Genomic DNA, 19,799 nt, shown 5'->3' on the forward strand with positions numbered 1-19,799 from the left:
TAGTGTGTATGCTTAAGCGCTCAGTTGTGTCTCACTCTTTTACTACCCAGTGGACTGTAGCCCGCCAGGCTCCTCTGTCCATGGGATTTCCCAGACAAGAATACTGGAGTGAGTTGCCATTTCCAACTCCAGGGGATCTTCCTGACCTGGGGATCGAATCCACATCTTCTGTGTCTCCTGCATTGCAGGAGGATTCTTTACTGCTGAGCCATAAGAAAGGCCAATCCTGTTGAAGTTACCACTGACATTTCAAATGCCACGCTCAGGGGATACACTTTTCTCTCTCATTTGACTTCCTGCTGTATCTCACAGTGACCTATCCCCAGTAGACTAAAACGTCCTCAAATATCTTGATGTCACAGCAATAAAGCCTTCAGAGAGTCTGATAAACAATTTTTCCTTTCCTAGGAAATGTTCAAACCACTCTCCTGGGCCCCAGCTCCATGTTTTTGTACATACATGCCTCCACCTCCCCACCTTCCCCACCGCGGTCAATCAGCCCAGAGACAGGCCTCACGAAGCAGTACCTATCAGTGATTTCCCTGAGAATTTTTCATTAGAGGGGGGAAAACAAAAAATTCCTTGGATCTCCCACAATGTTTGGTAACACATTTCAATTACATGCTCATACCTACATGCCTGACTCCCTTATATCTTTAAAATACATTTCCAATTTTCTCCCACCAGTTTGCACTAGGCTTCTGTCACCTGTCACCCCAAAAGGGTCCTAACCAATCTAAACATTCTCTTATCTCTAATTCACCTCCCCAGTCTCTGGCTACTCCTTTCAGTCTTCTCAGCAGGCAACTCTCTCTGTGTCCATCCCTCAAATATGGCCTTATCTATCACAATTCTAGGGGACAATGGTTGGTGAGACAGAAACATAACTATATCAGTGAACCAGATTGACCCAAGTAAGGCTTTGAATTTCACTGAACCCCACCAGGCCTCACTCAGAACAAGCTATTTGCAACACAGGTTTCTATGGGAAAATAGAATCAAGAAAAAAAATGAAATTAACAGCTGCAAAGTTGATTTAGAAAAGTATCAGTCACTCAGTAGTGTCCAGCGCTTTGTGACCCCATGGACTGTAGCCTGCCAGGATCCTCTGTCCATGGAATTCTCCAAGCACAAATACTGGAGTAGGTTGCTATTCTCTTCTCCAGGGGATCTTCCCAACCGAGGAAGTTCTTCAAACCAGGTCAGTTCTTCAAACCAGGTTTCCTTCATTGGAGGCAGATTTTTTTTTAACCATCTGAGCCACCAGGGAAGCCTGCAAAGTTGACTTAGACTAGGCTGTATTTTAAAGATGAGAGATGCAGAATATGTATCACTTTGTAGAAAATACCAGGATGTGTGTGTGTGTGTGTGTGTGTGTGTGTGTGTGTGTGTGTATCAGTTCAGCTGCTCAGTCATGTCCAACTCTTTGCGACCCCACGGACTGCAGCACACCAGGCTTCCCTGTCCATCACCAGCTCCTGGAGCCTACTCAAACTCATGTCCAATGCAACAGTGATGCCATCCAACCATCTCATCCTCTGTCATACCCTTCTCCCACCTTCAATCTTTCCCACCATCAGGGTCTTTTCAAATGAGTCAGTTCTTTGCATCAGGTGCCCAAAGTATTGGAGCTTCAGCTTCAGCATCAGTCCCTCCAATGAATATTTAGGACTGATTTCCTTTAGGATGGACTGGTTGGATCTCCTTGAAGCCCAAGGGACTCTCAAGAGTCTTCTCCAACACCACAGTTCAAAAGCATCAATTCTTCAGTGCTCAGCTTTCTTTACAGTCCAACTCTCACATCTTTACATGACTACTGGAAAAACCATAGCCTTGACTAGATGGACCTTTGTTGGCAAAGTAATGTCTCTGCTTTTTAATATGCTGTCTAGGTTGGTCAGAACTTTTCTTCCAAGGAGGAGGTGTCTTTTAATTTCATGGCTGCAATCACCATCTGCAGTGATTTTGGAGCCCAAGAAAACAAAGTCTTTCACTGTTTCCATTGTTTCCCTATCTATTTGCCATGAAGTGATGGGACCAGATGCCATGATCTTAGTTTTCTGAATGTTGAGTCTTGAGCCAACTTTTTCACTCTCCTCTTTCACTTTCATCAAGAGGCTCTTCAGTTCTTCTTCACTTTCTGCCGTAAGGGTGGTGTCATCTGCATAACTGAGGTTATCAATATTTCTCCTGGCAATCTTGATTCCAGTTTGGGCTTCATCCAGCCTGGTATTTCACATGATGTACTCTGCACGTAAGTTAAATAAGCAGGGTGACAATATACAGCCTTGATGTACTTCTTTCCCGATTTGGAACCAGTCTGTTTTTCCATGTCCAGTTTTAACTGTTGCTTATTGACCTCATACAGATTTCTCAGGAGGCAGGTAAGGTAGTCTGGTATTCTCATCTCTTGAAGAATTTTCCACAGTTTGTTGTGATCCACACAATCAAAGGTTTTGGTGTAGTCAATAAAACAGAAGTAGATGTTTTTCTGGAATTCTCTCGCCTTTTCAATGATCCAGCGGATGTTGGCAATTTAATCTCTGGTTCCTCTGCCTTTTCTAAATGCAGCTTGAACATCTGGAAGTTCGTGGTTCACATACTGTTGAAGCCTGGCTTGGAGAATTTTGAGCATTACTTTGCTAGCATATGAATGAGTGCAATTGTGCAGTAGTTTGAATATTCTTTGGCATTGCCTTCCTTTGGGATTAGAATATATATATATAATCCAAATATGCATATTTGTCAGATCCAATAATTTAGGCAGTTTCTCATAAAATTATAGTTAAAATCTAATCATATAAAGGGCCTGTTCCTGACATTAGAACCTGTCTGACATGATGCAGTAGAAGGTAAAAACATCACTTACTGATGAGCTAGTGGACATAACTGACCTAAATCTCACCATGGTCCAGAATGTGTAGTGTCCAGTAGAACAACTGGCCTGGGCCCTCAAAGCCCTCAATGTCATGGAGATCAGAGGGAGGTGGAGGGAGAAGAAGGGAGACTTTCTAGCCTGAGGAAACAGAAAGGTAACAGTCAAGTGCAAAGCATGAAACTTTAGTGGAGCCTAGATTTTAAAAAACCTCTTAAAAGAACAGTTTTAGGAATTTGAGTATAGACAAGATTTTGAATGTTATTGAAATAATAAATTGAAGTGTAAAAACAGTGTCATGCACATTGCTATTTATAAAATAGATAACTAAGAAGAACCTACTGTATAATATAGGAAGTTCTACTCAATAATCTGTAATTAACTATATGGAGAAAGAATATAAAAAAAGAGTTGATATATGTTTGCGTATGTGCTAAGTAGCTTCAGTAGTGTTGAACTCTGTGCTACCCCATGGACTGTAGCCCACCAGGTTCCTCTGTCCATGGGGTTCTCCAGGCAAGAATACTGGAGTGATTGCCCTCCTCCAAGGGATCTTCCCAACTCAGGAATCAAACTCAAGTCTCTTAATGTCTCCTCCATTGGCAGGCAGGTTCTTTACCACTAGCACCACCTAAGAAGCCCTGATATATGTATATGTGTAACTAACTCACTTTGCTGTATACCTGAAACTAACACAACATTTAAGTCAACTTTACTCTAACAAAAATTAAAACAAAACAAAAACTCATAATATCATCATTGTCTACGAAGATCTTCTTGCTCTTGAGAGAAGTTGAAATACTTAGAGTTGAACTCACCTGGTATCTATAGCCTGGAGCTCCCTTCTTATCCCTCTTGTCTTCTGACTCTTCTAACTCAACCCTACTCATACTTATCTGCTCTACTCACATTTATGTACCACACCTATGGACAAGCAGAACTCCCTGATCAGTATCTCCAGCTTAGAACTCTCTTCTTGGCTCCAGAACTGTGCAGCTCCCCTTTTACTCAACATTCACACCTAAATGTTCCAGCAGCTCCTCACACTCACATTATTCAAAGCCAAACACATCTTTCCCCTTTTCAATGCCTGCCAGCCTTCCCCTGTCCAAAAAAAAATCCTGCTGCTTTTTCTATCTTCTCTATCTTAGCATGTCAACTTAGTAATGTCAAGTTGACCAAGCCAGAAACTTCCCTCTTTCTTTCCCCAACACCAAATTCTGTGTACTTCATCAGTCTCTCTTCTCCATCTCCTCCCCACTGCACTATTCTTGCTGTCTTTGTCTCCCAAACTAAACATTATTGTCTCCCAAATTAAAGCATCCACATTGGACTTTCTTGTCTTCAGTCTTGCTGCCATCTATTTTCCACCCTTCCGTCAGAGTAGATTTGTAGATTTTTCTTACAGGGAACTATATTCAATATTTCATAATAACCTATATGGGAAAAGAATATATATATATATATATATATGTGTGTGTGTGTGTGTGTGTGTGTGTATATATATATATATATATATATCTGAATCTCTTTGCTGTACACCTAAAACTAACACATTGTAAATCAACTGTACTTCAATTTTTAAAAAACTCTCAGTACACTGCTCAAAATTATTCACTGGTTCCTTAGTGCCTCCAGGAAAATCTAATTAACTTCTTTTGCATGACATTTGAAATCTTTGATGACCTTTGTTCCCACCTTCATTCAAGGCTCGTCTCCTTCGGCAGCCCACGGTTGCAGTCAGTTCCTCGAATATGCTATGCTCCTGCGGTCACTCTGAGCACCCCTTATCCTCCACAGCTGCTGGGCATTTACACATGCCATCCTCTGAGCTCGGATGCCACGCTCTGCAAACTGGACCAATCCCCAGACCAACCGCCCTCCACACTGCCTACAAACAATCCTACTGGAGAAGATAGGTGCGTGAGAACGCTGCCCAGGTCAACTTCTGAGCTCCATTTCTCCTATGGCCCCATTGACACTGACACACAACCATTTTAAAGCAATTTAGCTTACTACATTAGGTCATTTGTTTGTGTAATTGGTTTCCCTCAGATGGAGGATTCTTAATAACATGAAACTTTATTTTTAGTTTGTTTTTTTAAGGAACTAGTCCATTCCTAGAGGTGGCAGACACTCAACAATTATTGATTTTAAAAACTGACAAGGGGTGGGAGGGATGAATTGGTGGAGCCCAATTAATTTTTAGAGAGGTGAAAGTGCTCTGAATGATACTATACAATGGATATATGCCCTTAGACATGTATCCAAACCCAAACAATGTACAAAACCAAGAGTTAACATAAGCGACAGACTCCGAGTGATTATGATGTATCAGTGTAGTTTCATCAGTTGTACCAAATGTACCACCCAACTGGGAGATATTGATAACAGAGTAGGCTGTATGTGTGTGGGAACAGGGGGAATATGAGGAAACTCTATGCCTTCCATTCAGTTTTGCTGTGAACCTAAAACTGCTCATAAAAATTCTCTCATATATACACAGAGAGAGAAAAAGAGAATCAAAAAAAGAAAAAGAGAATCACCTTTGAGGGAGAAAGTACAGAAACAGAGAAAGAGATGAGAACATTCAAATCCCAGATGAGAACATTCAAATCCCAGATAAGAACATTCAAATCCCAGGATGGACCAGTGGCGAGCAGCTATTCAGTGCTGAAATGAAAAAAGAAATGGACAGCCAGAGATGACCGTTGAGAAGAATTTGCTTAAAAACTAATTTAGATGAATAACCACAGAAGTAGTACTAACTAATGAGCAGGAAAATTTTAAGGGGGAAATTAGAAATTCAGCCTCCTGCCTTCAACTGTAAGGGACAAGAAACTAGTCAAGTGGTAGAGATGAGAGATAAGCCAGGAATGAAGTGAACAATTTGAAAGTCCCTTGCACAGACATAGCAGAATAATTACTTAAACTGTGAAGGCAGTATTTTAGGTCTAAACTGTCACCACCATCAAGTCTAAGTTTTATTGTAGTCTGTTAGGGAAGGGTTCTCTGGAGATTATGAATAACTGCTTCTTGAAATGAAAACTCTGTAAAAACAATCGACATTTCTATAATCCTTAAGGAATAGGACTTAGAGGGAAAATGACTATGAAGGTGGCTCTCTGAACATCAGTGTCTGAATAGCTAATATTCATCCCTGCTTTATGTCAGCGCTCATTAATCAACTCCTATTAAAGATAATGCCATACATGTAATTATATGGCATAGCATTATGCTAAATATTTAAGGCTTTCATATTGCACCATCTCTTAGGTGTGATGATATATTGCCCCGATTTGAATGTGTCGATTTTTCATAGATTTCATCTATATTCATGGCTCAAGGTCCCTTAGCAAATTAATAACCAAAAGAGAATGGACTCCTCTATTTATAAGTCTATAGTCAATTGCTTAGCATACTTCTCCATGTTTGCTTTATCTCTCAAAGTCCTATTGGGCTTTCTAAAAACTTTGCCTATCCTATGCTTTCTAATTGCCCTAGTTCCCACATTAGATATTTTTTTCTAAATCAAATCACATGTAATTTCAAAACTGCATCACTCTCATAAACTGAGTCATCAAAACAGATTATAAAGGAAATGAGCAATACACTATAAATCAGATTAAACCAAATCCACAATCTTGCAGTAAAATCTCACTTATCTGCTTATTCTGCATTTTTAACATACAAAAAAACCTCGTCTTTATAAAGTTTCCAAGTGCTAACATGGTGTTTGATTCATTACTCCTTAAGAAAAACCTTACAAAAAACAGTCAGCACTGTCCTAATTATATAATCAGGAAAAGAGAGAAGACAAGAAACACTGGCCAAATTTCCATGACAAATAGCTGAATGGGGATTAAAATTCTGTGTTCACAGGCATTTTCTCCTGCATACTTTTTTCGGTGAAAAGTCTGTTGTCAGGTACCTGGCCTCCCCAAGGTTATTAACGTCAATCATTAACCACCATTAAATCAATAAACTCCTGCTGCTTCCACCCTAAGCCCAACACACCCTTGGGAGAAGCAGCATTGTCAGAATTCAGCGCCTGATACCGCTCTAAAAATGGCTGCCTCTCTGCTAAGGGCCTCCTCCTTAGGAATTCCCAAAGTTCATTTCTTTTACCCCGTCTTTTAAGTCAGACAAGTCCAAACATGCTCCTCCAATTTGATGAGAATCTATCCAGCTGAATTCGTTTGTTGTAATAAAGAAAAGGCAGAAACTTTGTTCTATCCAAGTAGGTAATACTGTCCTGACTCTGGGATAAACCCTGTGGCTTTCAATAATGCATGTTCTAATGCAGTAAACTCTGCCTTGGTATGTGGTATTGATGAAAAGGCTAGATTATTTCTCTATCAGTGGCTTTAGAACAAAGTGCTTGTTAAAATGCAGATTCCTAGGTTCCAAGCTACCAAATCAGACTTTAGGGATGACAATGCATTTAAACCAACAGCACTGTAACTAGAGAAAGCCTGTGTGCAGCAATGAAGACCCAGAGTATCCATAAATAAATAAATAAAAATTAAACCAACAGCACTGTGATTCTTCTGCAATCTCAAGGAGGAAAGCCTTAGGCAGGACTAAGGCTTTTCACACTAGACTGCATGCTTCTGAGAATAGGAAGCAATTTTTATTCATCCTCACAGCCCCAGTATTCAGCTAAGGTGTTTAACAATGTTCAGTGATTGAACACATATGAATTGATTGTGTTAATTGGGTGTGCAATATAAGTGTCCAAAATCTTTTGTTAGAATTGGCTCATGCATAGTTACTTAGGAAGCAGTGTAAATACTTATAAACCCTTTGTACTGATGTTTAGCTTTGTCCTACTCCTGGTCTGCAGAGTGCATGATTGAATGAGCCAAAGGCATGACCTCTGCAAAGCTCACATGTAGACTTTCTCTGGGAAAGATTGAGGGCAGGAAGAGAAGCGGGTGGCAGATGAGATGGTTGGATGGCATCACCGACTCAATGGACATGAGTTTAAACAAACTCCAGGAGATAGAGGACAGAGAAGCCTGGCATGCTGCAGTCCATGGAATCTCAAAGAGTCAGACACAACTGAGTGACTGACCAACAACAGACATTCTCCAAGGCAGCCTGAGGCCCAGAGACATTAAAGGACATTGGTCATTTTAGACAAAAATTCTAGTCTGGTCAAAAAGCCAGTCTCCAAACTCTTTCACTTAAATCTTCTCTCTTCCTCCAGTTGGGACCTACCTTTGCTGGGCAAACTGCTGAGAATGGGGTGCAGGGGCCACTCCCTTCAGTGCCTCCTCTGCCATGCCCTCTGCAGCCTCTGGATCCCCTGGGGGCCAAGAGAGCTGGGAGGGGAAAGAGGTGGGGACGGTGAAGTCTTCTTCCACTGCTGGACTTGTAATCTGAAAGCAGACCTTGGCACAGCAGATGCACAATTACCAACACTTCCTCCTCAAAGGCGAAACTTCCTCCTTGCTGAGGACCTGATGTAGTTGCCAGTACAGATGGTACTACTACCCAGTCCAAGCTGGCCAATGCTTGCCACAGAACAGAGTTGTTGGGGCAAGAAACAGCCACTTTATTCTGACAGCCATCAGACCAAGAAGATGGTGAACTTGTGCCCCCAAAGAACCAGTATGGCCTTGAGTTAGAATTCAGGCTTCATTTTTTTTTTTTTTCCAGGCTTCTTTTATACTAAAAGGGCCAGAGGTAAAGTCAAGCATTTCCTGTTTCCAATCTGTGTTATTTCTTCCTGTCCCCAGTTGTGCAGGTAGGCCTGATCAGGCTCTCTGGTGAGTTAACAAGGGTATTTTAGCTTAAAGCTCATTGCCTGGGAGGCAGGGTTCCCAGAGATGGGCCATTGTGAATAATTTAATCTGAAAGGTAACACTCCTCTAGTGATTGACTTATAATAGAATACAAAATTTCTTCCCTGCTTTTGTGAGAAACAGGTACCAATCCTTCCAGCTGAAACTCTGATGACCCCAAGATTTGGCTTACTACCCAGGGAGCTCTCTCCCCCATCCCCAAGGAACACAAACTGACAACCATCTCTCCACAGGAGTCTCACTGTCCACCCCGATGGCATTGTCCCTCCTCTTCCCCCTCACCTGGAGAACATGAGGGCAAATACTGTCCACACCAGATCCACAGTCTCTTAGCACGTCCCACATAGGTGGTCCAACATCTCACAAGGAAGAATTAATGGGAACATTTGTCACCAGTTGTACTATCTGGGGAGACAGCTAACATCTAGTTACATTCATCAGCCTCTTGCTGCTGCTGCTGCTAAGTCGCTTCAGTTGTGTCCAACTCTGTGCGACCCCATGAACTACAGCCTACCAGGCTCCTCTGTCCATGGGATTTTCCAGGCAAGAGTACTGGAGTGGGTTGCCACTGCCTTCTCCAGTCAGCCTCTTCAGTTCAGTTCAGTTCAGTCGCTCAGTCGTGTCTGACTCTTTGCGACCCCATGAATTGCAGGACGCCAGGCCTCCCTGTCCACCACCAACTCCCGGAGTTCACTCAAACTCATGTCCATCGAGTCGGTGATGCCACCCAGCCATCTCATCCTTTGTCGTCCCCTTCTCCTCCTGCCCCTAATCCCTCCCAGCATCACAGTATTTTCCAATGAGTCAACTCTTCATGTGAGATGGCCAAAGTACTGGAGTTTCAGCTGTAGCATCATTCCCTCTGAAGAACACCCAGGGCTGATCTCCTTCAGAATGGACTGGTTGGATCGCCTTGCAATCCAAGGGACTCTCAAGAGTCTTCTCCAACACCATAGTTCAAAAGCATCAATTCTTTGGCGCTCAGCTTTCTTCACAGTCTCTTCAGTTCAGTTCAGTTCAGTCACTCAGTTGTGTCCGACTCTGCGACTCCATGAATTGCAGCACGCCAGGCCTCCCTGTCCATCACCATCTCCTGGAGTTCACTCAGAGTCACGTCCATCAAGTCCGTGATGCCATCCAGCCATCTCATCCTCGGTCGTCCCCTTCTCCTCCTGCCCCCAATCCCTCCCAGCATCAGAGTCTTTTCCAATGAGTCAACTCTTCACATGAGGTGGCTAAAGTACTGGAGTTTCAGCTTTAGCATCATTCCTTCCAAAGAAATCCCAGGGTTGATAGTTACAAGTAAAAAAACTCATTCAATCCATCTTAATCAATGGAGGTTTGGGATAAGAATAGTGGTGGAAACAAGGGACTTTAATAAAGCACGGCAGCCCAAGGGCAGACCTCAGCGCATGGCGACTGGAGTGCAGTTCAGAGTGTGGAACAGGCCTGATGACCAGGAGGTCTGAACTGCGTCTCTGCTCCTGCCGCCGTTTCGCCTTTGGCTTCCGCCCGCATGCCAGCTCCCACTCCCAACCTTGTTCCCTGGAACACAGTAATCGCGAACAGGTGGGGGTTCTGTTGTCAAACACATCTCGGAAACACAGTTTGAAGGAGGAAACAGAACAGGCTCTATCTTTAAGGCAGGACTCCATCTTGGGCCAGACTGTGGACTTTGAGCTACCTGCCCAGTATCTATGGAAACGACAAACCAACTGGAAAACCAGGCCCCCGGATGGAAGAGCCCCAGGGCTCTCCATCGCCAAAAAGAATACCCTAATTATCTGTATAACTGAATAGAATCATACATTCTATTATGCTTATTTGGATATGACCACAAGATTATTGATATTTGTCCACTGTTAACTACCTAGGCTTAAGGCATATGAATCCTGGGTTAACTTTGATTGTATCTTTCTTTTTCCTTTGTTCAGACTAGTTTCAGGGAATTTGGGGAGGTGGGTTTGGGCACCTATGCTTAGGGTATATAAAGTTTTCACAAAAGTGGTCAGGGTCCTTGGCTAAGAGGAAATTCTCCCTTGGGACTGCCGGTGTAATAAACTGCACTCCACTATCTGCACTGTCCTTCTAAGTGAGTTTGTTTCCTGGAATGTGGGGCTACAATAAGTTAAGAGTTTTGAGACAAGTTTATTCCTGTGGGATCTTCAGAATCGTTAAAGTACTAATGTACCCTGTGACTTTCCAAGGGAGGATATGGATGTGGTGTTTCCCAAATGCTCTGGCCTGGAAACCTCAAGGAACACCTGTTCCCATGTTCAGGCGCTCCACGTCCCTTTTCTCTGCCTTCTGATTTTAGCTTACTTGTGGCTTTGAGGCTCCATGGCAGACTGCCCTCTAGATGTATTCTCAGCTCCTACTCCCACAACCAACTGACTCTCTACATCTTGATCCTTTCTCTTAAAGCCAAAGAAATGGCTTTCTGCAGTGTCACTGCCATCAGGCCAGTAAGGGCAGTCTGGGAAGATCCTTGGTATTGAGCCATCTTATTCCACGGGGTCACAAAGAGTCAGGCACAACTTAGTAACTGAACAACAACAATAGGCCATTGATTAATCTGCAGCCTGACCCATGTTGGTCTGGGTGCTCACCCTGATGAGGAGGGTGGAACAATATATGACTTCCCACCCTGAGCAGGAGACTGAAGGGGACAACACCAATACTGACCTATAAACACCACAGTCTCTAATGCCTTTGTGACAGCCAGCCACTGATTGAAGGAGTATAACGGGGAGACTCAAGTCAAATAAATATTTTTCAGGTGCCTTGAGAGTACCTTGGAAGGAAAGTTATGACCAACCTAGATAGCATATTAAAAAGCAGAGACATAACTTTGCCAACAAAGGTCCGTCTAGTCAAGGCTATGGTTTTTTCCAGTGGTCATGTATGGATGTGAGAGTTGGACTGTGAAGAAAGCTGAGCGCTGAAGAATTGATGCTTTTGAACTGTGGTGTTGAAGACTCTTGAGAGTCCCTTGGACTGCAAGGAGATCCAACCAGTCCATCCTAAAGGAGATCAGTCCTGGGTGTTCATTGGAAGAATTGATGTTGAAGCTGAAACTCCAATACTTTGGGCACCTGATGCGAAGAATTGACTTATCTGAAAAGACCCTGTTGCTGGGAAAGACTGAAGGTGAGAGAAGGGGACAACAGAGGATAAGATGGTTGGATGGCATCACCGACTCAATGGACATGGGTTTGGGTGGACTCCAGGAGTTGGTGATGGACAGGGAGGCCTGGCGTGCTGCGGTTCATGGGGTTGAGAGTCAGACATGACTGAGTGACTGAACTGAACACTCCCCACCCCCAGCCTAGTGAAGTATACTAAGATCAAGATTAAATCAGGCTAGATATATTAAAAAAAAAAAAAACAGATGAATGGCAAGGTCTTACTGTATAGCACAGGAAACTATATTCAGTATACTATGATAAACCATAATGGAGAAGATTATGAAAAGGAATATACAGGTATATCTTTATATGTATAATTGACTTATTTTGCTATACCTCAGAAATTAAAACAACAGTATAAATCAACTATAATTATTTTTTTTAAGGCAAAGAGAATATACGAGTAGAGAAGCTGTTTGTGGAGAATTAGGTTCTTCCAAATCTTGATTTCAAAAAATAAGAGATGAAACCAAGCTCCATATTAATGCCTCTAAGTTTCCTCACTGAATAGGTGAGCCACATTTTAAGTACAGAGCATTTTAATTGTGTGTCTGTGTGTAAATGTGTGCACTCTATAAGAGATAGAGGACATTTTAAATATTGCTGTTTTAGTCACTAAGTTGTATCTGAATCTTTGTGATCCCACACACTGTAGACCACCCAGCTCCTCTGTTCGTGGGATTCTCCAGGTAGAATACTGAAGTGAAAAAGAAAAAAAAGAATACTGAAGTGGATTGCCATTTCCTTCTCCAGGGTTTCTTCCTGAACGAGAGATAGAACTCGTGTCTCCTGCATTTGTAGGTGGATTTGACCCTTGGTCTAGGAACTAGATCCCACATGCCACAACTAAAAAAGATCCTACATGTCTCAGCAAAAATCGAAGATCCTGCGTGCTGCGGAACAGTTAAACAATTTTTTTTTAATGGGTAAATTGTTTCAATGCTTTTGATTACTGCTTACCCATACAGTTAATGTCTTTAATAGCTAGTGGCAAGCCCATTGTAAATGATTTTTTAACTTTAACAATACAAAGTAAAAGAATGGATGCAAAAATGTTTTGTAGGTTTCTGATTTTACAGATGCTTGGCCACACTGAATTGAAAATATATGAAGGTGGATTTTGGTCTCCCTGGCAGGAGCTCACGCAGCCCTCTTCCAGTTAAATAAATCAGCCTTCCTCATTTCACCTCAGCAGTCACATTCAGCCCATACGAAGAACGTTCTGGTTCATTAATCTCATTCCACTGACTGGATCATAAAAATGCAACTTCAACATTATAAAAACATTAAGTCAGCCAATGTGACCAAAGGTCAATTTAAAAAGTCATGCACTCTTCCGGTTGCTCCTTCATTGGGACATCTGTGAGCCTTAATTAACATGCAATGTCAAAAGAGAAGACTCCCCACCCAGGAGGTAAAGTACAAAGTGCATGGGCCTGAACTCAGACAGATTAGCTCCATGACTTTGAGCAAGTGTTAAATTTTCTAAGCATCAGCTTCCTTTCGTCCACAAAATGGTGAGTGTCATGTATAATGTTCTGAGAGGGGCTATATACATAAAGGACCTGCTCTGTATATAGAACACTGTAGCTGTCCAATAAACAGTGGTGGTGGCTGTCGTGGAGGTGATCATAGCAGTAGAGATATCTCTTTGGTTGCCTATTTTTTTTTGTCTACTCAATATGACTTTCCACATTTAAATGCAGTTTGCAGTTTTCCCAACATATACAGTACTAGCCTCATCCCAGCTCTATCTCCTTCCTAGTGATCCAGTTCCCAAATCCACAAGGTTTCTTCTCTGAGCTCAGAGATGCTAGTCCCAGCAGAGCTGTGCCCCCTTCTCAAGTCTGAGCTCCACTCCACAGGTCCTTCCTCCAAGTGTCTATATTTCAGTAATCCCAGTCTTTGCTCCCCAAACCCTGTGAGTGGTCATTGCTTCCTGTAATTGCTATCTCTGTGAAGCCTTGGTGTCTTTTCTTGCCTTTTTGATTACTTAATTAACTTTATATCTAGTTAATAGTCTATATATCAAGTTCTTTGGCCAACAGCTGGTATGGCTTATGACTCAACTGGACAATGATGGTACAAGTTGGGGTTGTTTGTTTTGTTTTTCTTGTTTAGTTGTTTTGCCACAGTGCATAGCATGTGGGATCTGAGTTCCCTGACCAAGAATTGAACCCATGCCCTCTGCATTGGAAGCACAGAATCTTAACCACTGGACCACCAGGGAAGTCCCAAGGTGTTTTTAATGTAAGTATAGAATTGGCTTGGATCCCTATATCTTATGGGATCAATGAGTCATTTTTGCCTGGGTAGTCCCAGTTTCTGAGCATTTGGCCCTTCATGTGATTGTGTAACCCAACCCCTAAACACTTGTTTACCTTGATATAATCAGGCCACCTAGGCCACCTGCACAAATTCTTTCTGGAATCTGAACCCCGCAGCTGGCCCCATTCAGGGAGAGCCCAGAGGAACAGCCCAAGTCAATAGGACATGCACCTGGGCTTTATGTTGCCTCTTGCCTTCCTGAACTTAGTGGGGAAGAAAGAGGAGAGTCCCTAAGCCAAAGGGCAAGGGTTTATAGAGCAAGGTTCCATCCATACCAACAGCAGAGAAGGAGGATGGCAACATCCCAGTAGACCACGGATACTAGACAAATCCTGGTTATTTCATATCCTGCCTTTCTGCCTAGGGACCGTCCCCTTCCTTTCTTCCCCAGTGAGTCCAGCAAGGCAAGAGGCAACAGAAAAGATTGCTTGTGTTCTACCTGTACCCTATGTACATCTGTCTTATCAAAAAGGCATTTTCATTTGGAGAAAAAAAACTAATCTGTTTCCAGTTCCACCTCCAGAGCCAACCAACTAGTTCTGAACCAGTCAGACATAAATGGTGACTAGAATACAGTGCCCATCCTCAAGGAGCCTCAGTCCACTGGGAAGACAGACCACAGGTTTGTAAACAGAATACAGGTGCAGATGCATGAAGTCAAGACCCCAATCTGTAGTGAGTTAAATTTTAAGTTTATTTCTCCTCATGCAACAGCCCAGATTTAAGTGGAGGGCTGGCAGAACTGCTTTATTCCATGAGGTTGTCCAGAGACCAAGGCTCTTTCTATCTTGTTGCACCACCATTCTTTGAGGGTTGCCACTGTCCACAAGCTCTAAGATGACCACGTTCCACTTGGCACAGTAAAAGAAGGGAAAAAGAAAGGGTACGCCCTTCTTTCTGGAAGCCACACAGATCACTTTCTCTCACATCCTAACTGGCCAGAATAGAATCATAGGGCCACAGCTAGCTGCAAAGAATGCAGGAAAATACAGCCTTTATTCTCAAAACAACCACACACTCAGCTAAAAATTAGAAATTCTATCTGTACGTTAGAAAGAGGAAAAAGGATATTGAGGGGAACTAGTGGTCTGTATGATAACAGACAATTATAATAATGTGGAAGGTGCGGTGCAGTGAGGAAAAGGCCTGAGAAAGCTTAAAGGAGTCTTCATCTCCTATACCCAAGAAATGCTTAACATACTTTCATTTAATAAATCTGAATAAACATAAAAATAAACAGGAGTTCAGATGTAAACTGAACTGAAATCAAGTACCACCAAGCAAAAGCCAGTGGAAAAAATACATAAAATGTTTGATCATGGCAGGGCTGGACATCAAGTTATAAGATCTCTTCTTGCCCTGGTTTTCTCATTTTAATAGTAAATCCAGTATTACCCACAATTCAATACTTTGAAGGACATGCCAGTAGGCTTTTACTTCAGACAAGCTAGAATACAAACAGCTTGACTCTGAGGGTTCCTCAAACTCGTACATGACAACGTTTTTAAATGAGGGATATCCAGATTATCACATCCTCATTTCTGCTAATGATTAAGGTATCCTTCAATCCTGGGCAAACAGAAAAATTAGTATTGGTTTCTCCTAACACAGTTTGCCTAGGATTTTCTTCAAGGATGTTTGAAGGACGATCTCTTGAAGTATTCAAGAGGGTCACCAATAACAGATATTTCTTTCTCTCTCAAATAACCTTAAAAAGGAAAGGAAATTAAGTGTTTTGGCTAAGGATAGAACTGATCTGCTACCAAATTTATAGAAGAAAACTCCCCTTGGCCAGCTCAAGCTCCTTGAGTCAAAAGGGAAGTGCAAGGCCACTGTTTTTGTAGATAACAAATTGGTTCAGTTAAGGAAAGACTGTAGATCTGACAAGGAAAAAATGGCATGCTCAAGAGAAGATGAATTTTTACCATATTTCATTATAGAAAACCACAATGAAAGAAAAATGACTTCATCAATCCCATTCTAGGAGCCCTGGTGATGCTAAGGATAAAAGAAGAAAGCCTCTGGAACTGGCTTCCTGTCACACAAGTTGCATCCATCAATTCAGGGCAGCTCCAGAGAGGCACACGCAATCACTGCTGACAGTGGATAAATCACAATTATCAAGACCTTATTAGCTATTGCCCTAGAGTTAAAGAGGGTCATTTGCCTCTATTGGGTAGCAATCGATTGCTTCGTATGGGCTACAACTTATAAGGCCAAGGTCAAGGTATGGTGATGGAAAATTAGGTTAGATATCATAAATCCTCAGCACCAATCCTTTTATCTGAACGAGAGTGCTATAAACTATTAACCCTGAAGACAGGTTTGTGGGAAATATAACAGAATCCAAAATCATAGTGAACTTTCTGATGGATAATACAGCATACCAGAAAAACCTAGAAAGATTGACCTTTCTTCACTTGATGAGAAGAAAAGAAAATTGAATTCACCCTGCCTTGATGCACATGGTTAATTCTTCAGACCAGCAAGTACTCATCAAAAAGAGGAGGAAGAAGGAAGGTAGGCACTTTATAGAGAGAATATCCTCTTATTTCCCCTCTTCTTCCCTTCCTGCTATAATCCAAGAGAACCCATGCTCTAAATGAATGGCTCACAAACAGCAGATACCTTGAGGTTGGCACTGACCAAAGAAAGGAGACAATTCTGTTACAAGGTCTTTTTATCTCTATAATTAATCACCAAGAGGAAAACTACCCCCCAAAATTAACAGAAACAAAATATAATTCTCAACTGCCCAAATAAAAGATATAGCTTTTTAGAACTGTTAGAAAATAATAACAGTCAGTAAACTGAGGTAAAAGGTACATGGTATTACTTCTCCCATTCATCCAACATTTCTGAATGACAAAAAATTGCAACTTAAAAGCTGGGAAAAAATCTTGTCATAGTTGGTACTAAAGTAAAAGTGGCTGTGATTTAATTATTAAAATAATTTTATGTGCTCCTGTATTTCTGTTTTTCTTATAGTTATTGCCTTTTTACTGGCATAATAAGTGGTTTCCACTTTAATGTATATTGAAGTTGTTATACCTAGAATTGTACCAAATAGAAATACTTATAAATCCGTGTTTTCATACTGATCACAACAAATATTCAATCAGTGAATCTACCTGGGTCCTTTTTGGCAAATTTAAAAAACCTTAAAGACAATAAGAAAGTGAAGTCACTCAGTCGTGTCCAATTCTTTGCGACCCCATGGACTGTAGCCTACAACGCTCCTCCGTCCATGGGATTTTCCAGGCAAGAGTACTAGACTGGGTTGCCATATCCTTCTCCAGGGGATCTTCCCGACCCAGGGATTGAACCTGGGTCTCCTACATTGTAGGCAGACACTTTACCATCTGAGCCACCAGGGAAGTCTTAAAGACAATAAGACACAAAGGCAAAAATTATCATCTTCTTTGATGACAGTTTTTAACATGGTTGAATCAAGCAAGAAAAAAAAATGAATCCATTTTCTAAACTTTTACATAGCTAAAAAAATAAAAGGTTTTATTGAGTTCAGGAGAAATGACAGGTATTTTTAAAATGAATCTTGTTTAGAAATGTCAGAAGGTAGAGACTGTTCTTAAAAACAACAGACAATGAGAATGAATCTGATAAATTCTCCAGGCTCAGAAACAGGAACAAAAAAAATGTAAATCCAAAGTTGTCTCTGGATTCTCAGCTAGTTGAACAAACCTTGACACTAAATCAAATTTTGCTTAAATTAAAAATGAATTTTTCTATAGATTTATATAGAGGTAAAAGCAGGAAGCTTCAGAAACACATGAGCATGAAAACTTTCAAGCGTTACACATTATTACTTTGCAATTTCCCACTGATTTCTCCCACTATTGTCGGATACTACTATCTCCTAAAATGATTCACTGGAAATGCTAGATTTATCGACTACTACATCTCAGAGCCTCACTAGCCTACACATGGTTCTAATTACTCAGTGACAATTCATGTTTGCTCTAGTAATCTTTTCAGTTTTAAGGATAATTTTTGACAAGAATCTTGTATTTTAAAATACTAGGATCCTCCACTACTGTGTGGAATTAAAAAAATAAAACCCTGGCTGTACTGTTAACTAATAAATTTTAGAAGATTTAGGGAAGGTATAAAAGCTTTCTAGATTTACTCATATTTTTACATTAAGCTGAGGATTTAGTGAAAACAGAAAAACTGTCCTGGAAATGTAGTTTCTTCTGCTTGATAAAACATAACTGGTAAATAATAATAAAGTGAGCTTTTTCTTTCCAGGCTCCTAACTAAAGGACTGATGTTTCAGGGAAGAGTCTTTTCAAAAAATTAGTATGAGGGATGGCAGGAGTGGAAGGCAAATTCCCAGCAACCCCAAAGGTGGGCAGCTTGTCTGTAAAGCACCAAGAGGTATCTAATAGCTCCACAAGCTGATAGGTAAGCTGTGAAGCCCCAGAAAATCCCTGGAATCTCACCAGGACTCAGATACATACAGGCCTTGCTAGAGAGAAAGTCCAGATCCCACTCTCAAAGCATCTGAGGCCAGTGGTGAACTAACCCATTGGTTGCCAAAAAAAGTGCACACCCAGCTCAATGAGAGATCAGATTGACTCACCCACTCTAGTAGCCTGGTATTTACCTTTCTGAAGGTGAACAGTATTTAGTATTTAAAAACTAAAAGATTTAGTTCAATATTTTCTACTAATCTTTCACATTAAACAGCCAGAATGCAATTTAAAAAATCACAAGGTATACCGAAAAACAAAAAATGTGGACCCACTATCATAAAAGAAAATAGTCAGAAAAAGACCCCAGCCTGACCCACATGTTGAAATGATCAAACTAGAATTTTAAAGTGAGCACGGTAAAAATGCTGAAGTACCTGGTAGAAAAGAGGAAAACACGTTTGAAAAGATGAAGATTTCAACAGAAATATGGAAACTTTTTTTTAAGAATCTAATGGAAATGCTAGAAATGAAAAATATGCTATCTGAAGTAAGTAATTCATTAGGTGGGTGTAACCACATATCAAAGTGGAGGAGAGTATCACAGAGACAAGTTTAGATCAATATAAGTATCCAAACTGAAATGCAGAGGGGGAAAAAGAATGAGAGGAAAAAAATAAATAACAGAACTGATCTGTGGTGAAATATGAAATGGTCTAACATTAACGCAATCAGAGTCCTAGAACAGAGGAGGGAGAAAGTGAAGTCGAAGAGATATTTGAAGATAGGCTGGCCAAGAACTTCCCCAAATTGATAAAAGACAACAATCCAAATATTTAAGACTCTCAATGAATTCCAAGCAGAGTAACCACAAAGAACCAAGATAGTCATACCAAAATCAAACTTCCAAAAGTCAAAAATAAAAAGTACGTCTTAAAAAGAGCAACCAGAGGAGCAGAAAGGGGGGAAATACATTATATACAAGCGGGAAAGGATACATATACAGGCTGATTTCTCCCCAGAAATAATTTGCCAGAAGACAATGGAGAAATTTCTCTAAAGTAATAAAAGAAAAATAAATGTCAACCTAGAACACTGAATTCGGTGAAAATATCTTACAAAAATGAAGATGAAATAAAGATATTCTTGGAAAGATGAAAGCTGA

Source organism: Ovis canadensis, chromosome 18 (assembly GCF_042477335.2).
Source record: "Ovis canadensis isolate MfBH-ARS-UI-01 breed Bighorn chromosome 18, ARS-UI_OviCan_v2, whole genome shotgun sequence".
Lineage (NCBI taxonomy): Eukaryota > Metazoa > Chordata > Mammalia > Artiodactyla > Bovidae > Ovis > Ovis canadensis.